This window comes from Theropithecus gelada, chromosome 4, assembly GCF_003255815.1.
Source record: "Theropithecus gelada isolate Dixy chromosome 4, Tgel_1.0, whole genome shotgun sequence".
NCBI classification, from domain to species: domain Eukaryota; kingdom Metazoa; phylum Chordata; class Mammalia; order Primates; family Cercopithecidae; genus Theropithecus; species Theropithecus gelada.
The window spans coordinates 32348961-32362893 of record NC_037671.1 but is presented as its reverse complement, the minus strand read 5'-3'; the positions used below and the strand labels follow the sequence as shown (position 1 = coordinate 32362893).

General features: G+C 48.3%; 1 long non-coding RNA gene across 1 annotated transcript; it reads right to left on the bottom strand.

Moving 5' to 3' along the window:
• Positions 1 to 608: 608 nt before the first annotated feature.
• Positions 609 to 4709, bottom strand: LOC112623326. The gene is made up of 3 exons (XR_003119120.1): positions 4531 to 4709; positions 4084 to 4179; positions 609 to 3099 (listed from the first exon to the last, which is right to left on the bottom strand). It is a non-coding gene; the product is annotated as an uncharacterized LOC112623326 (long non-coding RNA).
• Positions 4710 to 13933: the final 9224 nt, after the last annotated feature.

Here is a 13933-nt window from a genome sequence, read left to right as displayed (position 1 = left end):
CCCCTGACCCCGCTAGTCACCTGGCCTGTTGTCAGTGGTGTCCTTTGTGTCCCGCCTTGGCACAGGCTCAGGACCTGGGATTGCCAGATACTGAGAGGAGATGAGATGGAAAGAAGGATGAGGGACAAGGGAAGAAGGAGATAGGGAGGGAGGGATGTGGGGAGGGATGTGGGGAGGGAGGGAGGGAAGAAAGGGAGGGAGGGCTGCCGGAGACCAGCCACCAAGGGACAGTAGGCACAGGTGACAGCAGACCCTCTCAGGGATGCTTTGTACAGACTGTCATGAATGAGCAATGTCACTGGAACTCCAACTTTTGCTCCCTTCCCAGCCCTCTGGGGTTCCCTGTCAGGCACAGTTTGAATTACAGTAAATTATTGTTCTTAACCCCGGCATCTGCCTGAGAGTGGGAGGCTGCAGTGCAGTGTGGCCTCACAGTTGTGTGGGAACCTTGGCCTTTCCGGTCCTTGGCCCTGCTGCGGCCTTTGGGATGGGGAGGCTGTGAGAGGCTGGTCAGGGGTCTGGGCTGTGTCACCCTCATTTCCCCTCCACCCCAATGTGCCCAGGGTTTCCTGCAGAGAGCTCTGGGCAACTCAGAAACAGGCAGGTCGTAACAACAAAGACTTTACTGTGCTTTAATCAAAATCAGTGGGGGCTTTGAGGCCAAGGAAGGGGTCCTTTCCCCCAAGAAGAGGCTTTCTTAGGCATTGCTGAATCTGTGCTGGAAGCTCTGGTCCCACCTTGGAGCCTCCTGCGGTGAGTAGTGCCAAGTTTCCTGACTTTTTCTGACCAGAAAATGCAACTGCCAAGAATGGCAGATGAGGGATCCAGCCTCCTGGACTCTCATTTTCTTGGTTTTCTTCAGTTCTGTGTCCTGGAGCAGTTTGTGGACCCTGGAAGCAGGGCCCCAGTGCCATCTGCTTGGGCCTCAGGACTCCACCCCGTTGCTGGTCTGGTGGTGGCCACCTATCCTGCAGGAGCCTGACCATTTCTGCTTCCTTGAATGGATGAGGTTGGTGGCTGGTCCGCCTGTTTCTGCCCTACCCTCACCAAGGTGGACAGTGGTAGTTTGAGCTTGGTAACATCATCAGCTTGGCCTTGCTAGGCACACATAGGCCCCAGGTTTGTACGCAGTGCTCCAAGGGGGCTTGCTCTGCCTTAAGCCAAATACTAGTTCTGGCCAGGGCCACAGGGGACTCTGTCTCCTGTGTATCTTGGCTGTTGCTGGGGGCCCCAAGGCACCCCTGGTGCCCCTTCCCTTTCAGGGCTCAGGTTGAGTCTGGGCTAGGGCCCTCTGGGTCTGGGAATTGTGCATTGAGAGGGGGATTCTGCCGTACAGGTTGGGACCGTGGATGCAGGGCATGCTGCTGGCTGGCCTGAGCAGTGGGAATGCCATGCTCACCCTTCCCTCCAGTGACCTCCAAGTGTCCAGCTTCCCCATCAGTATTGACTTTCCATGTCTAAGGAGCTATCTGGGGCTTTGGGGCAGCTTGCCAGGTGCTGCCCTGGCTCCTTCTGGGCCATGCTGGTCACCGTCTGCCAAGGGTGATCTATCAGATATAGGCACCACATGCAGGAAAGTTGTCTCTGGCCCTACCTCTGGGCTATCAGGGGTCTGGGCAGGGTCTCGTATTGGGGGCTGGGCCAGTCCTGTGGTCTTAGAGGTGTCCAGGGCAGATATGGAAGTGACAGGGGCCTAGCATGTCTGCTCCAAGCTGTACTGTGAAAACCACAGGCCTCTGAGGTCCAGGTCCATGGGGAGCTTCGAGAGGGAGTTCCAATGTAGGAATCACCAAGCACCCTGTGGTCTATCCTGAGCTGGGGATGGGCTGGCCACACTCTTTTGAGTCCCCAGGGCCCCCAGAGAGCAGCCTGCTGTCCTGGGCTCTGCAGAAGCTCCCTCATGCCTCTGGGCTTTGGCCTTGCATATAGCCTAGCTAGGCGAGGATGAGGGAGGATGAGGCTCCTGTTTCAGGAGGGCTACACCCATGGGCTGCTGGAGCTGGGCTCTGGGCCAGGGAGAACCAGCCCGTCCCCTTGGGGAGGGTCTCAATGCTAGGGGATGTCTGCAGAGACCTGAGTGCTGGGGGTACTTGCTCAGGTTTGGCTGAAAGGAAAGCAGATTTGGTCAGCTTCTCCACTGAGAACATCTTGCTTTTGCCAGGCTGGACCCCACAGACTTGGGTCCCTGCAGTCCTCAGGGTCCCCGTGTGGTCCCCCTGGTCTAATGCTGAGGACACTTCTTCAGGCTGCTGCTCCCAGAGCGAGATGTGTGTGTAGCTGTTAGGGAACCTCAAGTCACTCCAGGGGCAGCCCCCAGGGTTCGGGCTGACTCAGGCTTCCTGCCTCACACCCTTGCGACAGGGCTGCTTAGCCTGGGCTTTAGCCTTGATTCAGAGCTCAGATGGAGGGGGCCCCTTTGCCACCCAATATGGGGGCTTATCTCCACAATGGGTGAGTTACCCTCCACTCCTCTGGGGGATCTCCATGCCAGAGCTGGACTGTTCCCACACTCGGCTGAGCTCTCAATTCTGGCTCTGGGCCAGGGTTTCACATATGCCCTCTCCCTAAATCCTCTTAGGGTCTCTGACACTGATTTTAGGCCCTTGGAAGGGTGCTCAGGAGTGAAGGCCCCGCTGCTCTCCAGGGCTGCTGGTACTCGCAGGTGTGGTTGTGGGCTTGCACAGATGGATCTGAGCCCTCCAGTGTCCTTCTGGGGCTTTCAGGAGTGAGAGCAGGAGGCTACATGGGAGGGGCTTGGAAGAGTCTTGCTCACATCTCATTGTCTCTGAGGCATGTCCAGTAAACCCAGGGTCAGCTTTTGCCCTAGGCTCAGTGAGCCTGTTTTCAGAAGCTTCTTAGAGGAGGAGAGAGAGAAAGGGCTAGAGGAAAGGCCCAGGGAACAGGGCTGGTGAGGTCTAGGCACTTCCCACTATTTACTGCCCCACAGGGTGACGCAGGAGGAAACTTGGTTCTGAAGCCCGCCTGGGTGTGCAGGTCACAGTGCATGCTTCTCAGTTCCCCCATGGAGGCCTCAGGGCGCCTCATCACCATGTCCTCCTCCAGGGCCCAGGCCTAGGACAGTGTGTCCTGAAGGAACTCCTGCAGGCCAAACAGGAACAGCTTCAGGGGGTGTTCCAGGAACAGGGTGACTATCAGGCTGGGAAGGGTCTGTGGGAGAGCCAGTTTCTGCACCTTCTTCCCGCCCCAGGCACCCTCCACTGGGCGGTGCTGGATCCTACTGTGGCTGCCCCCGGGGTCCAGATGTTCACAGAGAACCACAGCTGGAGGAAGGCCTGGGCAGGGAAGTGCTCACCACACTCCTGCCTTTCATCTAGATTGTGTCAGGAGTGGGTTTGGTACCTGGGTCCACTCCCTGCCCAGCCAACCAGGCCTGGTCTGGCCCTACCTCCGGGCTGGAGCAGAGAGCCATGAGGACAGTGTGGATGCTGGTCTCAGGTCATCACACACCAGAAGCCAGGGATCTGTCCTGCATGCTCCTTCTGGGCACCATTGGCCACCCAGGGACTTAATTCTGTATGCTGTGAAGGCCATGTATACCATAGTTGTCACCACGCACTCACCTTCCAGGAGGTAGACATCCCAGAGCCTCAGGATGAGCATGAAGGAAGTCTGTGGGAACAGCAGGTATGGCAGGACCTGGCCTTTCCAGCCTTGGGGCTGGTGGCTTGAGCAGGGCCCACTGTAGCCTCAGTCTGGACTTCCTGAGGCTCCCTCTGCTTGGGAAGGGACCCACCCTAGCTTCCATAAGGCTGGGTCAGACAAGGTTTGGCAGCTCTTCATGGGGATGAACTCATCTCAGCAGAAATGTGGCTCCCAGAATAAGGGATTTCCTTAGGGCTCGTGGTTTCCCTGGCTCCTCTGGCTCTTCCAAGACGGGTCGTGGCCCAGTCCGCCCAGAAATCCCTGGTTTCTGGTGTGTGATGCTTCCATCAGGCAGGTCCTGGCTTGTGTGCCCTGCAGAGACCTGCCTGTGCCTCCTGTGGGGTGAGGGTGAGCTGGGTCCTCCTGGGGAAGCCAGAGCCCTGGGCTAGGAGAGCTGAGCACTGTAGGGAAAGAAGATACCTGGCCTGGGGTCTCCCTATGCATCCTTATCCCATCGATGAAGCACCATAGAAACCAGTTTAAGGTGGAAAGCTGGATGCACAACCCTTTCTTGTCCTGATAGAAGGAGTGTTCACGGCCCCCTGGGCTTCTGTGAAAACCTCTGTATTCCAGGGCCCACTGCAGACCCTTCCCCAAGAGGCAGAACAGTGGTGGCTGGGGTTTCCGCCAACACCTCCCCACGGCATGGGCCCCCAGTGGACGTACTTCCCTTAGCCCTGGCTCAGCCTGGTCCCAGTGCCTCTGTCCCCTCCAGGTAAGGAAAAGGAGGCCAAACTTTGAATCCATTGAAAACCAGGTCAAGCCCTGACTGGAAGTTGGCCTCTCACCAGCCCCAGGCTTCCGCTGTCCCTCTAACCCCATGGGACCCAGGGCCTCTAGGGAAGAGCTGAGGGACTGTCCACTCACCACATGCTTCATAAGCTCTTGGAGCACTTTTAGCAAAACTTGCTCTTGATGGGCTTGGAGACTCTGGAAGTTAGAACATCTTGGGATGTAGACTCCTGAGAGGCTCCTGGAGCCCCAAGGAATCAGAGCCTACTCTTGAGATGTGGAGCCATCAGGCTGGGTAGTGGCAGTTGGGCAGTGGCAGTTGGGCAGTGCCAGTTGGGCAGTGGCGGTTGGGCAGTGGCGGTTGGGTAGTGGTGGTTGGGCAGTGGTGGTTGCTTCCAGACCCCAAGGCCTTTCACTCTCCCATCCAGTGACCCCATCGTGTAGTCTTAGCCAGGAGAGGAGAGGCGGTGGGAATGTCCCCTGGGGCCTGGCTGGAGGCACTGCTTAGTGGCTTCCTGGGCCATGGTTTCAGAAGGGCAGGCCTGCCTTTAAAGCAGTGAGGACAGGTGGGAGCTGGTGGGGTGACCAGGGGTGCTGGAGGATGTGTGGCCTTCTCCTGGATGTGGGGTCAGGGCAGGGGACACAGGACAGAGAGAAGCTGTCATCTGGGCTTGGTCTAGCCATGGGCAGGGTGGGTGGTTGGGAGGGTGGCCAGCTGAGAGGCTGAAGGACCAGCAGGGTGATAAGAGTCCCCTGCATAAGGTCAGGGCCAGAGGGCTGTGGCACCAGGATGCAGAAGGTGGTCACGGGGCAGCTGTGATCCCGTTTGCTGATGGGGACAAGAGGCATCTGACTTGGGGTGTGGGGTCTCTGACCAGTCACAGGCTCCTGTGGGACTCTCAGCAGGGGATATCCTGGAGGCTCAAAATGAGTAGGGGACAGAAGGTGCCTCGTCTGTAAGTCACAATTACCCAGTCAGTGTGGCCATCCCCTGTCCTGGCTGTGTGATGCCTCGTGGGTAGCTGTCCACTGTGGGCTAATGTCACATGTGAGGACTGTGTCACCTGAGAGGACAGAGTTCACCTGGGAGAGTACCATGCTTGGCAAGCCTCTCATTGGCCAGCAGCTGGGCCAGCACCCAGATGTCTCCTCATTCTGGAACATGAGCAAGATAGTGGCTCATGCCATGATATGGCTCATGCCCCTGCAGTAGCCTACCTCCGGCAAGAGCCAAAGTCATAATGGAAAGGCTTCACCAAGAGCTGACGTCACCTTGGAGGGTCAAGGTCCCTTGAGATGGCTAATGTCACCTGAGCACACTATGTCACCAAGAGGGCAGAGGTTACCTGGAAAGGCAGAAGTCTCCTGGAAGAGCTGAGGACACCGGAGGAAACAGGTCACTTGGAAGGGAAGAGGTCACTTGGGAGATGTGATATCCCCTGGGAGGACTAATGTCACCTGGGAGGGCAGAGATCATCTAGGAAAGCAGAGGTCCCCTGGAAGACCTGAGTTCACCAGGGAGGGCAGAGATAACCAGGGAGAACTAATGTCACTTAGGAGGGCTGAGGCCACCTGAAAAGACTGAAGTCATCTGTAAAGGCAGAGGTCACCTGGGAGAGCTGAGGTAACCTAGGAGGGCACAGGTCACTTAAGAGGGGAGAACTAATGTCACCCAGGAGGGCAGAAGTCACCTGAGAAGGCAGAGATCACCGGGGAGGCCTGCCACAGGTCCCAGGGAATTTAGGGTGCAGCTTCCATGCCCCTCTCCTGACGCTGTGCTTCACTTGAGCCAGTCATGGACATCGCAGTTGACAAGGAGCTACTGAAGCGACTCCTTCATCCAAACTCATGTGTGGCCAGAAAGGGCATAGGTGAAGGCCGTTAAGACCACCCTGACCCCAACTGCAGATGCTAAGCTGGGGAGGCCACTGTGCCGGGCTCAGGGCAACACCCTTGAACTGAATCCCCATGAAGGCTGGTTGTGGGTGCTGACCACTGCACATAGGGGCCTGGGATGGCTCACAGGCTGCTGGGCACAGAAAGACAGCTAGGTCCAGACCCTGCATGGGCAGCCCATGGAGTCTGCTCAGCAGCTCTTCCTGCCAGGAATGGTCTAGAAAGTGGGGGCTGGAGAGTGGGAGCAGCCATCTCAGTAAATCCTTCCCTGTCTGCTGTGCTGTTCAGGGCTCGGGTGAGGGGAACTGTGATTCCAAAGCCTTATTAAGAAGATGGCTTCTTCAGGATCCAAACTCACTTTATGACAAAAGAAATGTCCATTAGGCACTTCACCAACTTGTAAAATATTCTGAGAGGAACAATCTGCAACAATGCAAAGCTTGTGGGGATTGAAGTGGGAAAGGAAAATAAAACGCAGGACTCCAATTCACTATGCCAAAAGGAAGAAAATTAAGCTGAAAGCTGAGTCACGCAAAGAACTGTCTTTCCTTTTGTTCCTCAGGAGATAGGTACAGATAGAAGGTTAAATAGCTCCTTAGGTAGCTAGTCTTATATTCACCTTATGTAAAGGGCCTATTACTGAGTGTGAGATGAATACATAATTGACTGTTTTCCTACCTGCCCCTTTTCTCTTGCAACATGTGGATAACCACACCCTCTTTCCCCTCCAGCCCACTTCTCTTCTTTATATATTGAAGCCCTCACAATCATCTTTGAGAAAGGCACATCTACCTGTTTCCTGGGTGTGTCCTTAACCTTGGCAAAATGAAAATTCTAAATGGATTGAGACCTATCTTACATACTTTTTCGTTTACAAGTTGGCAACCAATGGAAGAGACTCTGAGTGAAGGTGGCCTTGACCTTTGACAAATCTATTAGTGCTTGGTACCAGTTTGAACTATCTTTATTTTTATTTTGTTTGTTTTAATTTTGACTCACTCTGTCACCCAGGCTGAAGTGCAGTGGCACGATCACTGCTCACTGTAGCCTCTGTCAGGCCTCTGAGTCCAAGCTAAGCCATCATGTCCCCAGTAACCTGCACGTATACAGCCAGATGGCCTGAAGCAACTGAAGATCCACAGAAGTGAAAATAGCTTAACTGATGACATTCCACCATTGTGATTTGATCACCCTAACTGATCAATGTTCTTTATAATCTCCCCCACTCTTAAGAAGTTTCTTTGTAATTCTCCCCACCCTTGAGAATGTACTTTGTGAGATCCACCCCCTGCCCCTAAAACATTGCTCTTATCTCCACCGCCTATCCCCAAACCTATAAGAACTCATGATAACCCCACCCCTTTGCTGACTCTCTTTTCAGACTCAGCCCACCTGCACCCAGGTGAAATAAACAGCCATACTACTCACACAAAGCCTGTTTGGTGGCCGGGCGCGGTGGCTCAAGCCTGTAATTCCAGCACTTTGGGAGGCCGAGACGGGCGGATCACGAGGTCAGGAGATCGAGACCATCCTGGCTGACACGGTGAAACCCCGTCTCTACTAAAAAATACAAAAAACTAGCCGGGCGAGGTGGCGGGCGCCTGTAGTCCCAGCTACTCGGGAGGCTGAGGCAGGAGAATGGCATGAACCTGGGAGGCGGAGCTTGCAGTGAGCCAAGATCTGGCCACTGCACTCCAGCCTGGGTGGCAGAGCGAGACTCCGTCTCAAAAAAAAAAAAAAAAAAAAAAGCCTGTTTGGTGATCTCTTCACACAGACACGTGAAACAGCCTCCACATCCCCGGCTCAGGTGATCCTTCCACTTCAGCTTCCCGAGCAGCTGGGACTACAGGCTTGTGCCACCACACTTGGCTAATTTTTGTAATTTTCATAGAGACAGGGTTTTGCCTTGTTGCCCAGGCTGGTCTTGAACTCCTGGGCTCAAGCAATACTCTTGCCTTGCAAGGCCTCCCGAAGTGCAGGGATTACAGGCGTGAACCACCATGTCTGGCCTTGAGCTATCTTTATTGTTCAAACTGTTACAATAGGTAATTAGTCAGACATGAACAGGGCAGGAGAGGGGACCTGGACCAGGACTGTCAGGCAACCATCAGATGATGGTCACGAGGTTGTTAAACTGCCTCTTGAAAAAAATAATTGGTTGCAGCTGGTGCCAGGGAAAGGCAGCCTCCCAACAGAAACACCTCAAGTTGGTCATCAGCAGCTTCCCAATAAGATCTCAGGAGCTGGGCTAGTGGACGTAAGCATGTGCACTAACAGGCAAAATGGCAGAGCTGAACCAGTATATAACCTTTCTCCAGAAACAGTCGGCTGGTAAGGGAAGAATGCCTTAAGTGAGCATGTGTACAATTTTGGTAAATACAATGTGCATGTTGCCCCTTCCAAGTGCTGGCAGGCCACCGTGCACGTGGACAACCCACCCCAAGGGAAGAATCAAGGGAGAAGGGATGCAAAAACCCCCCGCTCCAAGAGGCATGCCAATGTCTAAACCCAAGTCAAAGATCAAACCATGAACCTGATCTCTCCAGTCACCCACTCGCCCTCTTTCAAGCGGACTTTGCTTTCTTCAGTTCCTGCTCTAAAGCTTTTTAATAAACATTCACTGTTGGCTCTAAAACTTGCCTCAATCTTTCACTCTGCCCTACGCCCCTCAGTCGAATTCTTTCTTCTGAGAAGGCAAGAATTGAGACTGCTGCAGACCTGTAGGGATTTGCTGCCAGTAACAAAACCAATAGGACAATTTGCTGAGGCCTGGGAGGTACCATCTCCACAGAATCCCTGATTTCTCAAAATAATGTTGAGATCTAAGGTTTATTTTGCTGTATAACTCCTTTTCCGGAGTTTTACTTGCATCCAACAAAGAAGATGAGTTTTTCTGGATCAATGATAATGGAAAGCAGGCAACCCCTTTCTGGAGTTTCAGCTTGCTTCCAACAGGGAAGATGAGTTTTGAGTTTTTTTCCTGCTTCTAGGATGATAGAGAGCAGTCTTTGACCTGGGTCGTATTCCTACATAAGTAGCTGAAATGGGGTTTGTCTTGGAAATTCTCCTTAATGACTAAAAGTTAAAATTAACTACCAGCTGGTCTTGATTTCTCCTTACCATTAGGGTGCTCAGTAGTCTTACAAATTGTGCAATCATTTGTTTTGCTTAACTTTTTTTTCTTGTTTATTTGTTTGGTTCTGTTTTTGTTGTTTTAGTCTTTTTTCCATTGGGTTTGACCACTCTACTTGACTTGGTCAAATCTGAAGGAAAGTTCTGAATTATGGAGAAAAAGACCTCTGAATTGGCTAAATTCCTGAAGTTGGGAAAAAAAAAAAAAAAGAAAGAAAAATCAGCCATCAAAACAAGAAAGTATTCAATTACCTGAAGGGCTTTATTTACATAGCAAAACAACCCTTTGCTAGCCAAGCCAAACTGAAAGAGCAGTAGTGGTTGCCCCATGCTGTAGTTCAGTAGCTAAGGTTCTGCCCTTTTTCCACCATGGCAGCCTGGGTTGGTTTCCTAAATAAAGTCCTTTCTGGTTTGATATTTGTATTACATTTGATATATTAGAAGTTTGTCCCACCTAAACCATGGTAATGTAACCAAAATGCAGGTTAGTTGCTTGTTGCTTGCAGAGTCCAATTAACAAAAGTGAAGTCTGTTATAAAGAAAGTAATTTATTTCCAAAACTAGCTTAGGGGAAGAAATGCAGGTGTCCTCCATATGACTTCACTTTTAAAAGGCAGGGGAGGAAGTGAGCAAGGGTGGTGGCCGGGGGTCCATGCTAGCTCTTGTGCGTTATCTACTGGGCAATCAGCATGTGACTGCTGGCACCTTCATGGGCAGGCTGTTATCTCTTGAGATAACCCCCTAAAGAGTGAGAGTTCCACAGTGGGCATGTTTGGTTTATAAATCAACTGTTAATTCTCAAGTTGACTTTCCAGTTTGAGCATGTAGTTAGATGAACTTGCACTATAGGGAGAGTCTGGTAATGGGGAGATAAAAGGCTATATTTGTATTCCTAAAAGCCTAAGTAGGAAGTGGGGAACTGAAGGAACAAGAAAAGAAGAGAGAGAAAAAAAAATCGATGTCTCAGGAAAATGGGTGTACTCGGTTACAGTAATGAGATTTTAAAAGATTTTAAAAACTCAGTGGTTAAAAGTCAGCTTGATTAAATGTTAAAATATATATGGTGTCAAAATTTGGCATGAGGGTTATAAAGTTATAAATGTAACTCAAAAGATAATTATCCTTGTGTAATTTTTTTTGATAAATAAGTCATTTATCCTGAGTTATTGGCAACATTCATTTATTTAACCTTAAGCTTCTTACTTAGGTAAACACCTGAAATTCACTGGCTATATAAATGATTAACAGAAAAATACCTTTAAATTATGATTATTACAGTTTTCATAAGTAACCTAGGTAAACTATTAAAAATAAGTTAATTAGGTAAATGTAATGGAAGAAAGGCTTGTAAATAAACATAATATAATTTAGAATCTAAAGTTACATTACATAACAGGCATTAAATGTCTGGGTCATTCACAATTAAAAATTATAGAAAAACATTTTGCTAAGAACATGTTCTTATTTAAAGGAAAATAATTTTTGTTGAATTCAAAGGTTTTTAAAGGTTATGAAACAAGATAAAAGGGACCACTAAATAAGAGAGATATAAAGAAAGTTAAAAATCTGAAGAAATATTTTTGGTAAGAAAGGTTAAAAGGAAAATTTTATATGAGAAAAAAATCTTGCATGGTAAATGTTTGTTCTAAAATAAAATGGCTGGGTGCAAATGGCTCATACATGTAATCTTAGCACTTTGTAAGGCTGAGGTGAGCAGATTGCTTGAGCCTGGGAGTTCCAGACCAGCCTGGGCAACATGGTAAAACCCTGTCTATACAAAATACACAGAAAATTAACTGAGCATGCTGGTGCACATCTATAGTCCCAGCTACCCGGGAGGTTGAAATGGGAGGATTGCTTGAGCCTGGGTGGGTCAAGGCTGCAGTGAGCTGTGATCATGCCACTACACCCCAGCCTGGGTGACAGAGAGAGAGACCTCGTCTCAAGGAAACAACAACAGCAACAACAACAACAACAACAAAGAAATCTTAAAAAAAAGAAAAAGAAGATAAAATGACTGGTTATTTAGGAAAGAAGGATGTTTAGGATAAAACAGGAAGTCTAGGCATGTCATAAATGGCTTGTGTAGGTCATAGTAAGGTTTGTAAAAAGAGACTTTATGAGAAAAGAATTTATTTGATCAAGTTGGCTATAATTAAAAGGAAATTAGTCTTTCTAGAGATTGTGCTTTGATATTAAAAATACACTAATCCACTCAAGAATGGGCTGGAAGAATAAAGTTTTCTTAAGATATTAATTTACTCTAAATTTACCCCAGATTTCAACTTTTATTGAATCTCACTGTTTTCACCTTTCTCTCCCCTTCAAGAAGTCCTGAGATAATAGCTCTCTCCAACTTTCTTGTCAGCTTCTATAATTTTTTTCCTCAGGTTCTAACTGCTACTGTGACATGATGCTAAAAGTGTTTTATCTTAAAAATCTAAAGGAAATGTTTTCTTCCAATATAGCGGTCTGTGCTCTTGGCTTGAAGTTGTTCTATGAAACCGAAAATTTTCACTTATGACCCAAGACACACCCTTCCTATATCTAACTCATTCAAGTACCGTTTTCATTAGTTTTAACTTGAAGGCTATCTAAATGGACTTTCCATAGGGAAAAGCAATCACTGCAGAAAGTCTTTTATTTATTTTTTGCCTTTTGGCAACTGGTCGAACAAACAGATTTTATGTTTTATTGAAACAATTCCTATGTCATTGTTATTAAGTTTTTTATTTGCCTAGGAAAATTGAGATTAAAAAAATTAAAGTTATTAACATTCCATATAATGTTCTGTATTGCTTTTAAAGTCCTTGTTCTGTTGAGTTACAGGACTTTGACTCCCGCATCTAAGAAGGACACCAAGTCCTGCTAAATCTTAAACACTGAAAGCTTCTAAAACCTTATCTTCAGAACCGGGAGAAGATGATAATCAAAAGAAACTGCACTCATGAGACACAGTGCCAGAAATTGAAACTATTTTACCCCTCAGAGTCCAGGGGCTATTGTGGAAGATGTGGGTGCCTGAGATTGTAAGAGCCTATTTTGAAAGATAAAATTAGTTCAGAGTTTCTCTATAAACATCAGTATCAAAGCCTCACTGATGCGAGACTAGCCTCTGAGCCCCTGTGTCAGACTAGCAAGGTTTTCTTGGAGTATTAACCCACTTTTTCATTAAAAAATTATAAAATGTTATAAAAAGATTTATGGAAATTGTATATTATGGTCAAGATGATTAAAATTTAATAGATTTGTAAGATTTGAGAGACAGATTTCACCTGCCTCGTGCTATCTTTATTAGGGCTTACTGTTTAGGAAATTAAGTCTCCTCTCTCAAAGAGTAATGGTTTTGCCTTTTGCGTTTTTTTTTTTTTTTTTTTTGAAATCTTTGAGTTACCACTTTGGCTAAATGAATGACTTATTTTATAATGACCAATGACCTATGATCCTATTTTGTGATATCAGGTGTTTTAAAGTTTTGATATTTGACTTTTTCAAAATTAAATTCTAAATTCAGTCCTTTTGACTTCATTAATTTTTTTCATATTAGGTCCCCTTAAGTCCAAAAGACACATATTTGGCTTATTTGGTACGACACAATCATTAGATATTAATTTCATATTTGACAATACTTACTGTATAATTTTATTATACCAAATAAGTACAACCTAATAATCTATAATTATAATTTATACTTGTAGATTTAACCTGTAATTTTATTATACCAAAGAAGTATAACCTAATTTTGTGGGATGCGCCCATTCCTCTGAATTCCTCCATCTCCCCTGGGACCTGTGTTGAAGGTCATCTCAGTAGCTTCTAGGTTTTAGTGATAATGAATAAAGCAGTGAATGTGACATGTAGGTTTTAGTTGGACATAAATTTTCAAGTCAGCTCGGTCAATGTCTATGACACTTACGGTCATGTGGTACAAGTACATTTAGCTTTGTGAGCAATTTCCCAACTGTCTTCCAAGGAGGCTGTACCATTTTGCATTCAGCAGTAGCAGCATTTTGCAGCAGCAATGGACAGAGTTCTGCGGCTCCACCTCCTCCATAGTGTTTGGTGTTGTCAGTGTTGCCTGTGAAGTCTGAGCCCCTCTCATGGGTCTCTACCCCAGGTACTTGTGGGTTATGGAGAGAACTTTTCACCATGCAGCATGATTTTGTTTGCTACTGCTTGTTTCCTCAGTAGCCACCTGGATTCTGGACCCACACGCCCCAGCTTGGCCCATGGTTTGGAGCTCAGTAGATGCTCTGTGATGCTGACTGCTCGCTGGCCAGGAGATCCCTTGGGGGACCGTGTCACCTCCTATCTTGGACTCCTGCATGGAATGCCCCTATTCCTCTGAATTCCTCCATCTCCCCTGGGACCCTCCATCCCCCGTAGGTCTTACCTGACTCTGTAGCGCTCCTAAAACATGACATGGTGTCTGAAGGTGCAGTTCATGTCCAGGTCAATCTAGTTTATTTTCACTGAGGACATCCTGCCCTGCTCCTTTATTTTCTTTAGG